The sequence below is a fragment of the Euprymna scolopes genome, chromosome 21 (genome assembly GCF_053919585.1).
Source record: "Euprymna scolopes isolate OS-2025 chromosome 21, ASM5391958v1, whole genome shotgun sequence".
Lineage (NCBI taxonomy): Eukaryota > Metazoa > Mollusca > Cephalopoda > Sepiida > Sepiolidae > Euprymna > Euprymna scolopes.
In genome coordinates, this window is record NC_136502.1 from 51,959,540 (window position 1) to 51,979,776 (window position 20,237).

Here is a 20,237-nt window from a genome sequence, read left to right on the forward strand (position 1 = left end):
GCAGAAATAAAGAAAAATCTATACGGTGTACGTACCTGTGACGAAACGAAACTATAATATTTTTAAAAAAATCACGTAAATTGATCAAGTAGTTTTATTTTTATAAAGAAAATCAGTTTTAAGCCATTGATGGGAATTCGTAGACATTAGTAAGTATGAATTATTTTTTAGTTATCTCGGTGGGTTTTTTATTTATTTTTTTTTTTTTACATCTTTTTCAAAATGGTGATTTGGGACAGTAACTTCTTGGATGCTCATAAAATATGATTTTCTTATTTAAAAATAAAACTACTTGATCAATTTACGTGATTGTGGAATATAATATTTTCGTTTTGTAACACGTACGTAGATTATACCGAGTTTTCTATATTTTCGTTTTTTTTTAAATATATATTAGCTGTACCCTGCAACGCGTTGCTGTGGCTCAATTTGGTGTAATGGAAAATTCTAATAAAAAGAGAAAATGCATGTTTCTTATATTCTTAGTACAGCAATCCACTCCAAAATGTTTAAAAAAAAAAAAAAAAAAAAGCGAAAATGAAAAAAATGGTACTCTTGCAGAATTGGATCCTGATCCTCGGGATTACCACCAATCATGGCTTGGGCTCGACCAACAATCAGTGGATAAAACTGAACGTAGCAAAAATGTTGAAACGCTAAATGTTTTTTTTTTTTTTTTTTTTTCTGTATACAAAAATGTGAGTTAGTAATTGATATTTGAGTGATGGGGGGAGGGTTACTATACAGATTCGAAAAAGTTGTCAAAAACAAATAAATGAAAGGTAAGGTAAGTTATATTTCTACCTAACTGGATAATTGTTTAGTGTTTTAATGTAATGTAAAATGTTTAATTGGCTCGAAAAACAGAAATGGTTGCAGAATGCAGACTCTGTTGATTAAGTTAAGTTTGGGAAAGTAAGTTGAAAACTAAAAAACTATACAATACAGTGTCAAAAACCCACCGAATATATGTTACCATGACATAGGCTGACATAATCGGTGGGTTTGTAACAGCATTTTGTATAGTTTTTTAGTTTTTACTCACTTTCTCAAACTTAATGTAATCCACAGTGTCCGCCACCATTTGTATCTTTCAAATAACCGATAAACAGTTTTTCGAGCCGACTAAACGTTACATTAAATGAAAAGGGTTTGTATTACTAAACACATATACAAAGAAGTTGTCAAAAAATAAATATATAACAAATAAATGTTATCAAAGGCAAGAAAAGTAAATGTTCTACCTAACTGGATAAGATTGTAGTGTTTTTATGTAATGTATAATGTTTAATCGGTTCAAAAACATGCAGTGTTTATCGGTATATTTGAAAAATACAAATGGCGGCAGACTGTATCAGACACATTAAGTTTGGGGAAATTTTGGGAAAATGAGTTTAAACTAAAAAAAACTATACAAAATACTGTTAGGAACTCACTCAATATATGTTATTGTGACGTAGACTGACATATAATCAGTGGTTTTAAACTTTCGCTCGATACAGGTGACGACTTTTAAGAGTATCTTTTAGTGATTACCTGGTTTGAGGATATTTGTACAACTAAATGACAAATCTGCTCCAAAAATCCGGTATTATTTTACTTTAAGGCCCGTCTCATGTTCGTATATAACGAAATATTTTATTGTAGATTTCGGGGTACTAAAAACGAATCTGCAAACCGTTTCCGTCGCAAAAAGAAAGTTTTCATGATATGAAGAAATTACTTTTTCGAAAAGTGGGTGATCACTTTTCAATCTAAATTTAACTTAGAATGAGCACCCACTTTCTGACCACCTGAGAGAGGGGCATTTTTCTGTGTGTTTCTTGGCTAAAAAGGTTTTTGTTTGATTTCTTTTGCATGGTAATAACCCCTGAACTCTGGAACTATTTTCCATTTCACAGCCGTAGCCTTCGTTTATGCTACGCGCGAGCATAAGCGAAAGCTGTTTAGCCAATAAACACGGGAAAAGTCTGGCTAGAAAGTAGGTGCTTATTTTAAGTTAAATTTACATGGAAAAGTGATCGCCTACTTTTTGAAAAAGTAATTTCTTCATATCATAAAAACTATTTTTTTTACGACGGAAACGGTTTGCAGATTCGTTTTTAGCACACCGAAATCTACAAAAAACTTTTTTTGTTATATACGAAAATGGAATATTTTATCAAAAATCCGGGAGAAAATAGTTTTCAATAAAAACAGCAAATGAATTCGATAGAAAAAAAATGGATGCTATTTTTTTACATTTTTCTGTGTGTTTCTTGGCAAAAAAGTTTTTTTTGTTTGATTTCTTTTGCATTTTGCAATTTAAACAGGTAATTTTAAAGGATTTTCCAATGGTAAAAAGAAAGCCCCCCCCCCCCAAAAAAAATCGTGGCCACAAAGTGGGTGAACATTTTACATTAAATTATTATGGAAAAGTGATCCTCCACTTTTTAAAACTAACATTTCTTCATATCTTGGAAACTACTCGTTTGCCTTAATTATAAACGTTATTTTCGTTTTCAGCGACCCCAAAAACCTATAGGAGTGGTAATTGTAAAGGAATTTTCGAGGGTGGAGTAATTCTTCATATTTACCCCCCCCCCCCATAAAATAAGAAATTAAGAATTAGACAAATTTATTTTAGGTAGGTTTCGCAAGGAAAGCTTTTAAAAATAAAAAAAAATAAGATAAACAAATGATGCTAAGTGGGTGCTTATTTTAAGTTAAATTTACATGGAAAAGTGATCGCCTACTTTTCGAAAAAGTAATTTCTTCATATCATAAAAACTATATTTTGCGACGGAAACAGTTTGCAGATTCGTTTTCAGCACACCGAAATCTACAAAAACTTTTTTTGTTATATCCAAACGTGAGACGCACGCATGGAAAAATTTTATCAAAAATCCGGGAGAAAATAGTGGGTTTGTATTACTGTACACATAGATTCGAAAAAGTTGTCAAAAAACAAATATATAACAAATAAATGTTATCAAAGGCAAGATAAGTTACTTTTCTATCAAACTCGATATATTTTTCGTGTTTTTATTCAATGTAACATGTTTATTCAGCTCGAAAAACATACAGTGTTTACCGATGTATTGGAAAATTCAAGATGGCGTCTGATTCTCTCTTTAACACGGTAAGTTTGGGAAAAGGTATTATAAATAAAAACCCAGATAAAATACTGTTAAAAACTCGCTCAATATATGTTACCGTGACATAGGTTGACATATATTCGGCGGGTTTTTAATAGTATTTTGTATAGTTTTTTTATTTATAACACCTTTTCCCAAACTTACCGTGTTAAAGAGAGAATCAGACGCCATCTTGAATTTTCCAATACATTGGTAAACACTGTATGTTTTTCGAGCTGAATAAACATGTTACATTGAATAAAAACACGAAAAATATAAATCACCCCCCCCCCCAAAAAAAAACAAATTAGAGTGATCGGTGTTCTGTAGTAGCGTATCTGGATATTTACCAAAAAAAAAAATATTTAGATTTGGCTATAAATTCCTAAACTCATTTCACCCTAAATAATTTAGGTGACTGAAATAGGAATCTAATTGAATCTTTAATTTCCTGAATAGTATGCGAGAATTCATTTTTCTTCGAGTTATATCGAATACATTAATACGGACTTTAGGGGCTTTTTTCATAATGTTACTGTAAAAATTATTTTTTATTGTTATAAATTACGATGCTTTAAAAAAAGCAAAAATAAATTCTTGCGTTTTTTATTTACTCCTTAAAACCATAACTTTAGTAAAGGTATTTTTTGTTTAAACAAAATAAAACATTTTCAGTAAGAGTTAAGTAAAAATAATTAGTTCATTATATTCTGCGATCATTATTTCAAAAATACTGCAATTTTCATTAAAATTCGTTAATTTCCTGATTTTTGGTGAATTTTTAAGTAAAGGGAGGAGTCAAAATGTGTATACACTTCAAGCGTCGGCATTCATTTTGTGTTTTTTTTAGTGATGCAATGTTGTCAACTGAGATTTAAAAAAAAAAACACGCGGGATCAGGAGACCCCTACAATAAAAAAATTATAAATATAGTATATTCAATATATAAAATGTTCCATGTTTTGTCACTATATGTTTTCTAGAATTATATTGAAGCGGTTGGCTTACATCTGTTTTTTTCAGAGAGGGTTTTTTTTTGTTTTTTTTTGCAGGAAACAAATCATAAACTCAAAATTTTTATAATAAAAGTTAAATTGAAATATACTGCAAATTAAACATTACAATAATGGTGCAACATATTTTGAAATTAGAAAAATAAAAAACAAAAAAACTTTGTTTTAGCATAGCAAGCGACAAACTTTTTTTTTGGCCTTATATAATAAAGAAAAGATGTATAAATTAAAAAATTTGGAAGATAAACAAATGAAATATGTTTTTTTTTTGTTTTTTTTTTACTTATCGAGTTAACAGAAAATGAAATCTTTCATCAATTTGTGGCTGTGAAATGAAGCGAACCGGAAGTTCAGTTTTATCAACAGAACAGATTCGCAGTAACGGTTAAAAAAATATATTTATTTTATTTAATATTTTAATAATTCGCGAGATAAATTTATTTTAATAACATAAAAACATACCTCGACTCTAAAGATTGGTTGTCTTAAAATTTCAAATAAATTGGTAACGTAGAAATATTGTTTTATTCATTTGTAACGAACCAAATTTACATTTATATATATATATATACTAGCTGTACCTTGCCACGCGTTGCTGTGGCTCAAATTGGCGCAATGGAAAAAGTTCCAAAATGAGAAAAAGCATGTTTCTAATAGGTTTAATTTTCCATTTTGCATGGGTACACAGTTTTTGTTGTTCCATTTTCTTAGCCGATATAGAGATTTTCCGGTTTGGTGACTCTTGAATATGTAACATAAATTGTCCATGTGAAAAAACAGTCAGTGTGTAACTGTAAGGCCCACAATTGTAAAGATTGTTCCCTGTGCTTTGTTGATGGTTATTGCAAATGACAATAAAATTGGAAAGTTCAATTTCTTAAAGTGTAATGATGTATCCGGTGGAATCATAGGAATGCATGGAATGAAGATATATTCATCTGTGAAAGGTCCTGTTAAGATTGTTGTTTCTATGATATTGTTTGTTAATTTTTTTTTACTGCAAGCTATGTGCCATTTCAAAGCTTGGATTGGTTTATATTTCACAACATGATAATTAGTACACCAAATTTCAGTTGCAATACATGTGGTGGCATCCCTGGCAAATATAGCTGTTGGATAATTAACCACTTTATCTGCTTTCACAACAGTGTCGATGGATTTGTATTTGACTACCTCACTTGGAATTTTACATTGAATAATAGCGTTAAGTTCATGGGAATCTTTGTATTGACCTGCAAGAATAGCTCATTCACTCAGTCAAATGGAATTCTTATAATTTGAATATCTGCAAAAACCTTTTAAACTAACTATTCTTTTGATGAAATAAAATTACTGAAATTACAGAAGTTAAAAGTCAAAGAATTTTGCCCTTAACTCTGATCAGCTGGCACTTTTTCGTACCCAATTTCCCACAAGTGATGCAAAAGTTTTTGTGCGGATCGAACAGTCTGCAACTGGATATGCATATTTTGAGTGAAGTTTAATGTCTTCACATGGAACAAAAAAGTAGAGTATTTGAGGCAAGCATTTATTTCATCTGCTGGTGTTGATTGAAGAATAACAGGTAACATTTGTCTGAAATCTCCTGCAAGCAATATTACTGCATTCCCAAAATGGTCTGACATTGCCACGCAAATCTTGCAAGGATCGACCAAGAGCCTCAAGTGATTTTTTGCGTACCATTGTTCATTCATCCTAAACAATAAGTTTGCATTTTTGCAATATTTTTCCCCATATTGGATGTTTTGGATATGTCGAACATGAGATTTTTGAAAAATTGAATGTTTTAAAGTAGAATAAATAATTCTTCTACTTGGCAGCAAGGTCGCAGGTATTCCTCATGCAGCAAGGGCTAAGGCTATGTCATTTTGTTATTAAATGGCTGCCAAAATCAACATAATTAGAAAGGTTTTACCAGTTACTTCTGGTGCTGTTCAAGGTAGCAGTAATTTTCAAATAGCTTCTATTCTCACAGTCAGTAAATTAGGTGACTAAAATAGGATTTATCCATGTTTTGACAATGCCTTATTCACTGTAATTAATTTAGGAGACTAAAATAGGATGAGGGATTAGAGATGGACAGATAGAGAGGAAAATATATAGATAGAACAGAGAAAGTGAGAGGAAAATAGAGAAAGAGAAGGAGATAGAGAGATAAAGGGATTGATAAACAGAGAGGGATGAGACAGAGGAAAGGAGAGAGATAGAGGGAGTTAGAGAGAGAAAGGGGCTTAAAGAGAGATGGAGAGGGTGATATAGAGAGAAAGATAGATTGAGAGAGGGAAAGGGAGAGGTGGATAGAGAGAGATATATTAAAAGAGGAAGAGAGAGGGGAGAGAAACAGCAGGTGAACTAAACTTCACCGTTTTTTTCCTTGTTCAGTAGAGAAGAAATCTTTCGAGACTGAGGCAATTTTAATGTTTTGTTATTATCCAGAGTACCCCTTTTTTTGTGGGGGGGGGGCTAGATTTTCCTCACATTAGAAACCGACCGGGTTATCTGTACTTTCACTTAACAAATTAATAAAAGAAAAACATATTGTAAAATTTGAATTTAACAGGAAAATACTATTTTAAAAATAGCACGATAACGTAAGTGCATAAGTGCCACTTTAGGTACTCCTTGGGCGTTGAGTTCCATGGCGACCAGCATAATTATTTAATGGTCGCTCTCTTAGCCCCCCCCCCCAGTCAAGGCTAATGCATGCGCACGTAACATTTTTTTTATTTACTGAGGTTGGCTTAGTAACTAAACGATTTATTGATAATTTCGTAACCCTTAAACGCATACCGGAAGATTTAAATTGGTTCATTATTGTTGTAATGAAAAAAAAAAAAAGTTTCATTCAACACAAAACCAAAAACACATATTAATGATAAATGATTTATTATTCTATTCATTGAAATTTACTAATTTTTAAATAAAAAAAGTTAACAAAAAAAAGTTAACAAAAAAATAGTTGCTTATGTGCGCATAAAAACTTGTTTTTTTTTGTTTTTGTTTTTTTTTAGATTAGGTCCACCTGGGAATCACCCCCCCCAACCTCCTCATCTTAAGAACAGCTTCCGGAATAAACACCACTTTTGGAAAATTTAACTGATATTTGTTGTCAGCATACCCACCCGAAAATACTATTTAAAAAAAAAGGAGGGGTTCAGTGCCCGTGGCAGAGAAGTAGATTTATTTATCAATAAAAGTTGCGGAGAAGTAAATTTATTTATCAATAAAAGTCGTCATTTAAAAAAGAAAGTTGTGGAGGTGGACCTAAATGTAAATATTTACCCAAAAAATTATCCCGAAGTTTATTGCAAAAACGTTTTGTTTTCGCACTATTTGAATTTGTTCATCCGCGCATGTAAATTTAAAAATATTTGTAAAAGTGAGAAGTTATCAGTAATTGATTTAGTTTTTTTTAAATTTATTTATTTATTTTACATTAGGTCAAGGTCCACCTCCACAAATGTTAAGAACGGCTTTCAGAATAAACACCCTCAACCTCTCCATGTTAACAACGGATTTCGGAATAAACACCATTGGGGGGGGGGCATTTAAAAAAAAAAGTCGATAAAAGTCGTCATTTAAAAAGAAATTTAAAATCAAATGTTGGGTTTGTATTACTGTACACATAGATTCGAAAAAGTTGTCAAAAAACAAATATAGAACAAATAAATGTTATCAAAGGCAAGATAAGTTACTTTTCTACCTAACTGGATATAATTCACGTGTTTTATTCAGTGTAACATGTTTATTCAGCTCGAAAAACATGCAATGTTTACCGATGTATTGGAAAATTCAAAATGGCAGCCGACTGTCTCTCGGAGAGGGTACGTTTGGGAAAAGGTATTATAAATAATAAACTAGACAAAATACTGTTAGAAATTCGCTCAATATATGTTACCGTGACATAAGTTGACATGTATTCGGTTGTTTTCTAACAGTATTTTGTCTAGTTTATTATTTATAATACCTTTTCCCAAACGTACCCTCTCCGAGAGACAGTCGGCTGCCATTTTGAATTTTCCAATACATCGGTAAACATTGCATGTTTTTCGAGCTGAATAAACATGTTACACTGAATAAAAACACGTGAATTATATCCAGTTAGGTAGAAAAGTAACTTATCTTGCCTTTGATAACATTTATTTGTTCTATATTTGTTTTTTGACAACTTTTTCGAATCTATGTGTACAGTAATACAAACCCGCGCTATTTTTTAAATCATGTTTTTTTTTTTATTATTCAATTGCAAGGTTAAACTACAGAATAGGTACAAAACACCCTCCCCATGTTAAGAATGGCTTTTTAAATAATAACTCTCGACATGAGTACCCATTTTTCTTTTAATATTCATAAAAAGTAAAACTTTTTTCAAAATAAATAAACAAATAAATGTTTGTAAATGTGACAAATAATCGTTTAGTTACGGCAACGTCAGTAAATAAAATATGTTACGTGCGGGGTGAGGTGGGGGACTAAGGGAGCGACTATTATTTTTTTCTGCTGGTCGCCATTGAACTCAACGCCCAAGGAGTACCAAAATGTATATTTTTTTTGTCAAATAAATAAATTTCAAGCAATTTTTGCAATAAATAATAGGGTAATATTATACAAACACCGTGACAGCGAATTAACCCTAACCCTAACCCTGTCACGGTGTTTGTATAATAATACCAATAATAGATAGCAACTTCGTTAATTTTACGACTCGCCCCAGCAAACAGCCTAACTTCCTCATCTTAAAACGGCTTTCGGAATGAACACCATTTTAAATTTAATTAATAGTAGAAAAAAATGATTTCTGGAAAAAAAAAAGTTACTTAGAAATAATGGATTTTAATAAATGTAATTTCGTTTTAAAAAACAACAACTTGATTTTGCGGGCATTTTTGGCGGTGCCTAATATATATATATATATATATATATATATATATATATATATATATATATATATATATATATATATATATATAATGTTTGTGTATTTTGCGGGATTTCGCTTTATTTCGTTTATTCGAATTTTCAAATATCTTACTAATTATCTCCCTTGATAACTCTTGGATTATTGAAAAAAAGCACACTTTCAAAAATATATGTAATTAACATGTATAATAAAATTTTAATTTGGGGGCTAATTACACTAATACGACAGACGTAATAAGTAAAATAGGTAAGTACAATTAGATAATAGTAACAAATATGCACATTTTGAAAAAAAAAAAATGAATGAAATTTTACTTCAAGTTGAAAGTTCATCGTTACTTTTTTTAAATTTGATACAGTAAAAAAAAGTTTGTGTTATACTATGACGCCGTATAGTTTTTATTTTGAATATTAAATGTTGGAAAACATTTCGGTATGTTTTTACTGTCCACAGTAATTTGAAAAAGTGGGTGAAAATCAAATATATAACAAATAAATGTTACCAAAGGTAAGAGAATTTACTCTTCTCTCCAACTGGGTAAATTTTTAGTGTTTTTTGTAAAATGTTTATCGGCTCAGAAAAACAAGCAAGTTCAAAGGATACGTGACCACAAGAAAAAGTGGGCACAATGTATTTGTCACGCGGCCATGTTTACTTGGGGTCGCGTACGCCTTGAAAACTCTTGTTTTTTTTTTTTGGTTTTTTTTTTTTTTTTTTTGCCAAATAAGCATTTAACATTTTAGTAAAAACACTAAAAACTTACCTAGAAGAGTAGCTTATCTTGCCGTTGGTAACATTTATTTATTATGAATTTGATTGTTTTTACCACTTTTTCGAAGGACTGTGGACAGTAAAACATGCCCCATTCTTTTGGCAAACTATGTGTATCAGAATTTTTGTAGGAATTTTTTGACACCCCTAACACGAAACTGCGAATAAAATATTTAAAAAAAACTCGTAATTTCTCTTTTAAAATTGGGTTGTTTATTTTCTTTATGGGTTATACTTCCAAAATAAACTATTAAAGTTGTATAAAAACTAATAGAAATATTAAAAAACAAAAAACAAAAAAAAACAACAGTAATGAAATTAATTGAATTTTACGAGTTCAGTATTTTTCAATTTTTTAACTTTAAAATTTTTCTATTGATTCTATTGTTACGATAATTTCAGGGTCAATGTGAAATTTTATGCTTTTTCCAATAAACCGAATATAATATTTTAGACAAACGTTTTTTTTTAATTTACGCCCCCCCCCCTCTATTTTAAAATGTCTATTAAAAAGTAAATAATTTATGTACCAAAGTTTTATATATCACAAATAAAAGATCAATAAATAATATATTCAAATTTAAAACAACAAAAAAAGAATAGTTTTTTTTTTAGAAATTTACCTGTAAAGTCCAAAGTTTAAAACTTTTGTTTTTTGAATCACGTTGTTTTATTTTTGTATTTATTTTTTATTTTTTTAAATAAAACCTCGGTTTTTGTTCCTTTAATTGAAAAAAAGTTAGGGGTTTGAATTACATTTTTCGAGTAGTCATAAGCTTGGAAAGACAGGGGTCGAATTGTTCAATATTTTTCACAAAGTTTCTGACACACCTATAACAATACCTACTCTAAACCAGCAGTAAACGCTGTTCGATCAAATTTAGTTTCTGATATTATAGACTTCCTGTTTGTGGTCGCTTATTTTTCAGGTTTACCAACTTTGGTACTAATTTTTATTTATTAACATTTACTTAATTGTTAGGTGAAAGTACATAATAATAAACAAAGTAATTCCTTAACTGAGGAATGGCTTTTTAAATAACCTGCAGTTTACAGGCCGTGCTGAAATAATGTTATTATTTAGAAAGCCATTATTACTATGGGGAGAGAATGTTGCTAACTATTTTGTATTTTCTCCTGACAGTTTCATTAATAAATTTGGGAAAGTGAAACTCTTCCCAGGATGAAGTTTAATATCAAGAACTAAATCTGACCAAATACTGTTTGCTGCTGACCAGTGGCATAGCTAGACCTTTTGCCGCCCAGGGCGGTAGTAAAATTTGCCCCCCCCCCCACCCCGGGCATTTGAGTGCCCGGAAAATTCGTCAATGGAAAATTCGCCCATGGATAATTCGTCCACGGAAAATTCGTTCATTTTTTGCTAGGTAGGAAAACTGGTCCATTATTATTAAGTTAACATTTATTCTGTAGTTGCTTAATTTTCATACCTTGCGAAAATTAGTTCTACGGTATCTAATTTTCCTAAATGCAATTAAATTAAAATTGAAATATGAAAACTGATTTTTAATATTTTTTTATTCATTTGAGATTTTATCTGTTTTCCTTTTGTTTTAAGTAGATGGTGGGGGTTGCCCGAATAGAAAAATTTTGATGGATTAAAAATTGAAAAATATTGAGTTCGGAAAATTCATGACTGTTTTTTTAAAAAACAATATTTCTATTACTTTTAAAACAACTTCAATAGTTTATTTTGGAAGTATAATCCATAAAGAAAATAAATAACCCACTTTTAACAGAGAAATTACGAGATCTTTATACTTTATTCGCAGTTTCATGTTAGGGGTGTCAAAAATTCCTACAAAAATTCTGATACACCTACTGATCTGAAGGAGATAACTCTATTCTATTAAGAAATAGCCATACATTGAGCACCCACTTTTTGGCCACTTTACCTCCCTATTTTCATGTTTGTTTTTTCTTAGTTTCTGGGGGGGGGGGGAATTTAATTTTTATTTTTTCAATAAAAATTAAATTTAAACAAAAATTCGAATCCAATCTGTAATTCTTAGAAAATACCACAAAAGTTTTAACTACGATAAAAAAGGAAAAAATTTCTTTCATTTTCATTTTTTTACAGTTTAAAACTTCTTTAATTCCTTTTTTTTATAAGAGAATTTGTGACCCTAAACCAACGCAAAACATTTACCATTACAAAAACATTAATTAAAAAAAACTGATATTTGGGCTTGACAATGAATTCTCTGGAAAAATATGTGACACAAATTGCAGATTGAAATGTAACATTTATTCGTTCGAAAGTTTGACGAAAGTTTTTAGTATAATGCTTTAATTAGAAAAATAAAAACTTTTACTTTTTTCATTTAATTATTTACGTTTCCTTTCATTTTCATTTTTTTAACAGTTTAAAACATTTTTCATTTAGTTATATTTAGAACGTTTTTCCTTGCAAAAATTTTAGTTTATCTCTTTTTATTTTTACTTTATTTTAAACTAGCCTGGGTGCCTGGCGTTGCCTGGGTGTTTGGAGGTGTGTATGGAGCAAAAAAAAAAGGGGTAATAAGCAGGCAGGCTCAAACCCATACCACGAAAGAAAAGAAAAAAGCATAACATCATTGCTGTTGCGTCCATTGCCAAACCAGAAGTCGTGAAGGTTTAAATTAAGGCTAGTTAATCAAAAAGAAGGGATGACATTCGAAAATATCGGTGAAAAAAGCGCACCCTCCTTGTAGAAAAGTGCTCAGTTGAGGGTGAAGGAATTAATATTTTTAGCCAATTTATCTATATTTGTCGTCCGATGGTTGAGCTTCAAAATGATACAGATCTTGTGAAAATCTGTCACCTCTGTCAAAAGTTTAAGGCAGACATACAAACATACATACATGTAAACTGACAGGTGAGATTTATATTATAGATTATTTCAAGTTTAAATTCTGTAGGCATATATTTTCACTTAAAATTTTTTACATTCATTTTTCATACGAGAAATTATATATACATATATATATATACCGATATTGTTATCTATATATATATGTAAAAATGAAACATCTGGTTTGTTCAACTTAACTAAACTAGAAAACTACATGTCTGTTTTTCTTAACATTTTGTGACAGCATTTTTATCTAATTCAAGCATGTTTTTATATACGTAAAACCGAAAAATATTAAAATATTTAAAAAACATTGTTTTTGAAATCGTGTGAAATCGTTTGTCATCGGCAAAAGACGTACACATTGTACAGCAGCAAACACTGGCATAAGAAGAGCTCCGATTGGCTGAATTCCAAATGCTGAAGAGGCAAAATTTATTGCTTCAGGATTGTAATTTTCTTTTTTTCAAAAGAAGATTAATGGCCTGACGTACACGAGTCGAACCCCAAATGCCACATACAATGTTGAACGTGGATTTTGCCATACTGTTATCTTTTTATTTAAGAACTTTTGATAACATGCATTTCGTTATAGTTTCTTTTTTGTTTTTTGGTTACAATTTTGCGCTTTTCTGGTCGATCTTTTTTTGTACTTAAGCACCTATGTTACTGTATTGAAAAATATAGTTGTTTGTTATATCAGGCAAAAAAAATTGCACGTCAGGAGGTGCGTTTTGAGTTGAAACAGTTGTTTCTATATAAGAAAATATTAACTGTTTTTTTATTGTTAGTTGAAAGTACAGGTTTTTAAAGTAAATTTAAGGTACATATGCATTTTGGTAACGTGCTGAAATAATACCGTTTTTTTTTAGCCATTCTTACCATCGAGAGGGGATGGTGTTTTGTAACTATTCTGTTCTTTCAACTAACAATTTATCATATAATTATATTAAATAATAGAATACTTTTCAAATACATATAAACATATGCACAGAAATTGACAAATATACATTTTTTTTGTTTTGTTTTATCAAATGTTTGCCAAAAAAAAAAAGTCACTTGTTAAAACCTATTTGTAAACTTCCTATTTGTCAAATAGTTCTTTTTTCGTATCTTTTTTTTGGGGGGGGGGGGCAAACATTTGATAAAACAAAAAATATGTATATTTGTGAATTTTTTTCAAATATCCCGATAAACACTGCATGTTTTCGAACTGATTAAACATTTCACCTTAAATAAAAACACTAAAATCTTATCCAGTTAGGTAGAAAAGTATCTTATCTTGCTTTGATAACATTTATTTGTTATATATTTATTTTTCGACAACTTCTTTGGATCTGTGTTTAGTAATACAAACCTGTTTTATTTAATGTAACATTTAGTCGGCTCGAAAAACAGTTGGTATACAAATGGTGGCGGACACTGTTGATTATGTTGTTTTGGAAAATGAGTTAAAACTAAAAAACTATACAAAATACTGTCAGAAACCCACTAAATATGTCAGCCTATGTCACGGTAACATATATTCGGTGTGTTTCTGACACTGTTTTGCATAGTTTTTTTAGTTTTTTTACTTATTTTCCCAAACTTAACATTCAACAAAGTCCACGACCATTTGTCTTTTTCAAATACACTGATAAACACTCTGTGTTTTTCGAGCTGATTAAACATTTTACCTTAAATAAAAATACTAAAAAATTATCCAGTTATTTAGAAACATAACTTATCTTACTTTTGCTTTCATTTATTTGTTTTTGGACAACTTTCGAATCTGTGTTTCGTACCCCCCCCCTCACCAAAATATTAATTGAAAATCACATTTTTGAATACAAAAAAAAATGATTAACCGTTTCAACATTTTTAGCAATGTTCGGCTTAATCCAATGATTGCTGGTCGAGCCCAAGCCATGATTGATGGAAACTCCTAAGGATCCGGGTCAGATTCTGCAAGAGTTCCGGTTTTTTTTTTTTTCATTTTCATATTTTTTTTTCACTTTTTGAGTGGATTGCTGTACTAAGAATATAAGAAACATGCATTTTTCTCTTTTTAGATTTTTCCACCACACCAAATTAAGCCACAGCAACGCGTAGCAGGGTATGGCTAGTAAAATATAAAATCCCAAATAGTAACTCTTACGTCTAAGTGGTGATATGTCTTGTTAGTGATGAATGTGAGTAAAAAAAAAAGCACAAATCGTAGCATGTTTAAATGAATTTAATTATGATAGTTGTATAATTGAAAGCTAACATTAGAATTACATTATTTTTGGAAGGTAAATGTGAAGATCGGCGATTTAAACAGTTTATTAAAAAATTTGAATAAAATTAGTGTATTGACTGGTTTGGATTAATTGTTAAATAGATATGGTTACAATGAGAATCTTTTCTTTTTTTATAGAGATGATTAGATATGAACACCTTGGGAAACAACAAAAAACGAAAGAAACAATTATTTCAGAATTTAGCAAAAGGGATAATTTTTGTTGATGAATTAAATGTAAAATATTCACTCAAATTCTGAGCAAGTAATGTTTGAACAACACTTTAAATTATTTTATTTTGTAGTAGTATGATTAAGAAAGAGTTTTTGTAGGGGGCACTTAAAGCCTGGGCTTGGGTTAGTGGTACGAATAATGGAAGGTCTCTGGACTGCTTGAACACAGACTTAGGGTCATTGGTAACATCTACAAATAATACTAAGATTAAGTGACAATAGAAAATTTTGTTTTTTAAAAACTACCAATAAAACAAGCAATTTATCTTCAATCCAATTCCCTCTAAAAGATATGAGGTAACCGCAATAAGGTTCCAGACTTTTCTCATATGGGTACTTTTATTGATAGTACACACATGAAACTCTAGTCTCCTTTGAAGTAGTCTCCTCCAGCTGCAATGCACTTATACCGTTCCAATAACATTTGGAAGGCTCCATGGAAGTTCTCTTGTGTGCATGTGTCAATGATCTTTTGTCACAGCCTCATTCATCTCCTCAATTGTCACATGACGACAGCCTCTAAGGTTTTCCTTGAGCTTAGTGAATAACCAAAAGTTAAATGGAGCAAGGTCTGGACTGCAGGAATAGTGAGGAACTGTCTTGATGCCCATCTTGGTCAAATAGTCTGTGACAAGTATGGAGTTGTGGACTGGTGCATTGTCCTGGTGGGATTCAATTTGACGAGTGTTGGCCTCTTCTGGTGGAATCTCTTAAAACCTTAGCATAGTATTCCTTGTTGACTGTTTGTCCAGTCGGAACTCAGTGCATTTATGTCATGCTCGTGCTGTAAAAAAAAAAAAAAGGATCATAAGTTTCTGAGAGGATTTGCTTTGTCTGGCTTTTTGGGTCTGGGAGAACCAGTATGCTTTCATTGGGAACTCTATCTCTGGGTCATAGCAGCAGATCCAGGCTTCATCGCATCAAGTCACCAGAGCATCAAGAACTGAATTAATCAGCTGGACCATCTCTTTGCTTTCATGACTTTTCTTTCTGATCTCCTCTGAACACCTTTGAGACAAACTTTGCACAAATCGTCCGCATCTTCAGTTCTCACAAATAATTGTGTCTACAGTTCCCGCACTGACATCAAACTGTGTACTGAATGTCTCTATAAACATACGACAGTCCTTATCCATGAAATGCAGTATTCGACCAATTAATTCTTGTGTTTTGACATCCTTACTCCTCCTTCACAGATTCCCTACCTTCCTTGAATCTCTTATGCCACTCAAAAACTGATACTTGATTCATGAAAGATAGTCCAAAAGCACCTCAGTTTAATGTTCACAGAGAACATGAATTGGAACAGATACATTGAGATCATTTCCAAGGCAGCTGCAAAGAAGGTGGGCTCTCTACCATGCTAGAAAGCTACTTATGCCTTAAAGTATCCTGTGCCTCTATAAGGCCACCATTCACTCGATGTATGGAGTATTATTGTCACATTTGGGCTGGTGCATCTGAAGTCTCTCACTTCTGGACAGGGTTCAAAAGAGAGTTGCCAACCTGATAGGTCCTGAACTGTCATCTAAGCTTCAACCTCTGTCTCATTGATGAAATGTTGCATCCCTCTGCCTGTTCTACAAGTATTTTAATGGTGAATGCTTCAATGCACTTGTACTCCCTCGAAGTAAATACCCCAACAAACTCGACAAACAGCAAAATCCCACCCCTACACAGATCCCTTGATATAAGAAAGCTTTCTACTCTAATATCTTCTTCCCTAGAACTGCTAAACTTTGGAACTATCTTCCGGGATTCTGCTTTGTGTACTGTACTGACATGCAGAAGTTCAAGTGTAATGTAAATAGATATCTTACATAGTATCTCTGCAACTCGTGTCCCCAATAGTAACCCCCTACATCAAAGTGGCACTGTGCCTTATTTGGGGTGAAAATGGAATTTAAAAAAAAAAAAGGCTGAAGCTTCTGTGGCATTTTTTTTCCAAGTTTAAAAGAAAATTTTATTGCATATCATTCTTCTAAAGTGTCTGCACATCCAGATTGCATTTTTCACATTCACGAGCTGTGACAATCAGGCTTTGGTAGGGTGTATTCCAATTCCTGCTGTAGCTGTTCATTTGAACCTGGAATCATAAAAATTGGTCAGTCATGTCAGAAGATGTATGGCAATAACATTGAATTTTCAAGAGTCTACAACAATTTTAAATGCCTGTACAAAAAAAAGTCTGGAAGCTTCTTTAAACCACCTTTTTATATATACATTTAAAACGCTTTTTGGTTAAACATTCGCCCAGAAATGTGTGATTATTTTACCTTAATTTTTTATATGGAATTGATCCAACAGTGAAGTCTCCTGTACTGCACATATCTGCCCATACTGTCCAGGAAGTCAGCTAATCAAAGCCTGTCTTTAAGACTGAACAGTAGACATCCATTGTATTATTCTCATATGATTTCTATCCAAGCAGCACATATCGTCAATACTTCTGTGCATTCTCATACTACAAAAAAGTATAAATTGCCTGTAAATATTTGCTATAATAGGAGAAAGCCAACATGTGCTTTATTGCTTTCTCATCACTATTTAACATCTGACTTTGGTCATGCTATTGAATAATAAAATTATTGCATTCAATTTGTACACTTTATCATATAAAATTTATAATGTTAAAAAAAAATAGTATATTTTCTATTAAACTTTTATTTTTTAAATAATTTAACTTTGTTCGTTTTATATGAAAAAAAGTTGAAAATATATTTTTCACTCATTGGAAGATTGTCAGTGAAAGAAATACAATCGCCAACAGATAAGTGTTTTATTATTTCTAGTCGCCACTTTGAAAAATCACTCGCAAATGCGACTGTTTCACTCGCAATGAAGAGCCCTGCTGCTTCTCATTGACAATCAGAGCTAATCTCAAATCAACATGGAAATAAATTAGTATGCTTATGTATTAAAGAATTCATAGGGAATAGCAACATTGGAGAAAGCTGTACATATTATATGCACGCATCCAGAGGAGGTGTTGCACATTAAAATGTTCAAATCCTAAACTATCACAGATAAGAGAATTTTTTCGCTGTGTACTGTTATATAAAGGAAACAACGTCTATCCTTAAAAGATCCCCTGGATATAAATTCAAATTGTAATAGAACCAAATATTAGCTCCGAGAGAGAGCTCCTTGATCTCTTAAAGCTAACTGAAGTAAAATTTAAAAAAAACATAGAACTGAACAGGAAAAGATAAAATATCAGGACTTTAAGAGTTATTTAAAGACAACCTGGTCCCTGAAAGAAATAAACCGTATACCAGTTGGGATATGAGCAATTAGCCTAATGAAAAAATAAATACATGTGGTTTATTGTTTACAAATCTGATTTAAGAATTCATAGGGTACAGCAACAATGAAGAAAATTGAACATATTTTATGCACACATGTGGAGGAGGTGTTGCACATTAAATATTTAAATTCTAAACTATCACAGATGGGAGAATTATTTTTGCTGTATACTGTTTCTCATTGACAACAAGACCCAATCTAAAATCAACATGAAAATAAAAGTTGAACATTGGTTTGTTTTTAACTGTCATATAAGTTTTTAAATAAAATCTTTTATTTATTTACAGGTAATAACAGCAATGGAGAAAACTGAGCATATTCTATGCACACTTGGAGGAGGTATTACGCATTAAAATGTTCAAATTCTAAACTTATACAGATGGGAGAATTATTTTTGCTGTGTACTGTTCCTCATTGGCAACAAGACCTAATCTAGTACCAACATGGAAATAGAAGGTGAAACAAAACCTTATCCTTGTCAAACGTGTGGTTTATCATTCACAAACAAATCTGAGTTAAGAATTCACATCGGAGAGAAACCATTTTCTTGTGACGTGTGTGGTTTGTCATATTCAACAAAATATTATCTGAAAACGCATATGCGCACGCACACTGGTGAAAAACAGTTTTTGTGTAACATGTGCAATTCATCGTTTGCGTTGCAGTATCATTTAAAAATCCACGCACGCACGCACACCAAGGAAAAACCATTTTCCTGCGAGACATGCGGATCGTCGTTTAAAATCTCATCAGATTTGAAGCGTCATGTGCAAACACATACAGGGGAGAAACCATTTTCCTGTGATGTGTGCGGATCATCATTTAAAAGAAGATCTCATCTTAAGAAGCACCTGCAGATCCACACGGGTGAAGAATTTCCTTGCAGGGTGTGTCGCTCTACATTCACAAGTGCACATCATTTAAAGGTGCACATGCGATCGCACCCCGGGGAGAAATCCTATTTGTGCAAAATGTGTACATCGTCGTTTCGCAGTTCATCTCATTTAAAACGACATTTACGAACACACACTGGGGAGAAACCATACACTTGTGACGTGTGCAGCTCATCGTTTTCAGACAAATCAAATTTAAGAGAACATTTGCGAATTCACACTGGGGAAAAGCCATATTCCTGTCAGATCTGTGACTCATCATTTCTAAGAAAAGGAGATTTAAAAATACATATACAAAGCCACACTGCATAGAAAAAAAACGACATGGTCTCTGAATAAAATAAACGTTGTACCAGTTGTGATAGGAGCAACTGGCCTAATAAAAAAGAATCTTCAGAAATACTTGCAAAAGAGCCCTCGAATATAAATTCAAGTCCCTGGAACACTAAGCTGTAATGAAATGCAGATAGCAGCCATAGAGTGAATAATATCTATCCTTTAACCCTCGGATGTAAATTGAAATTATAATAAAATCGAGTGTTACCTCCAAGAGAGAGCCCCTTGACCTCTTATAAATAATTGAAATAAACATAAAAACAGAACTGGGAAAAAATTTAAATTACTTTCTGGACACTGTCCTCATGTTAGCTTGATTTCTGAGAACATTGGCTGAAATAAAATGAAATCAAGTGTTAAAGCCAAATTCCTGTCAAATCTGTGACACATCATTTCTAAGAAAAGGCGATTTAAAGATGCATATGCAAAAACCACACAGAGCCATAAAGGGAACAGCATTTATTCTTAAAAAAGCCCTCGGAAATATAAATTTAAATCATAACAGAATCAAGTGTTAGCTCTATGAGGCATTCCCT

General features: G+C 31.7%; 1 long non-coding RNA gene across 1 annotated transcript; it reads left to right on the forward strand.

Annotated features, from left to right (window-relative positions):
• Positions 1–9,190: 9,190 nt before the first annotated feature.
• On the forward strand, positions 9,191–19,978 carry LOC145242310 (uncharacterized). Its single transcript, XR_013862702.1, has 2 exons — positions 9,191–9,296; positions 18,760–19,978. It is a non-coding gene; the product is annotated as an uncharacterized LOC145242310 (long non-coding RNA).
• The last annotated feature ends 259 nt before the right edge of the window (positions 19,979–20,237 follow it).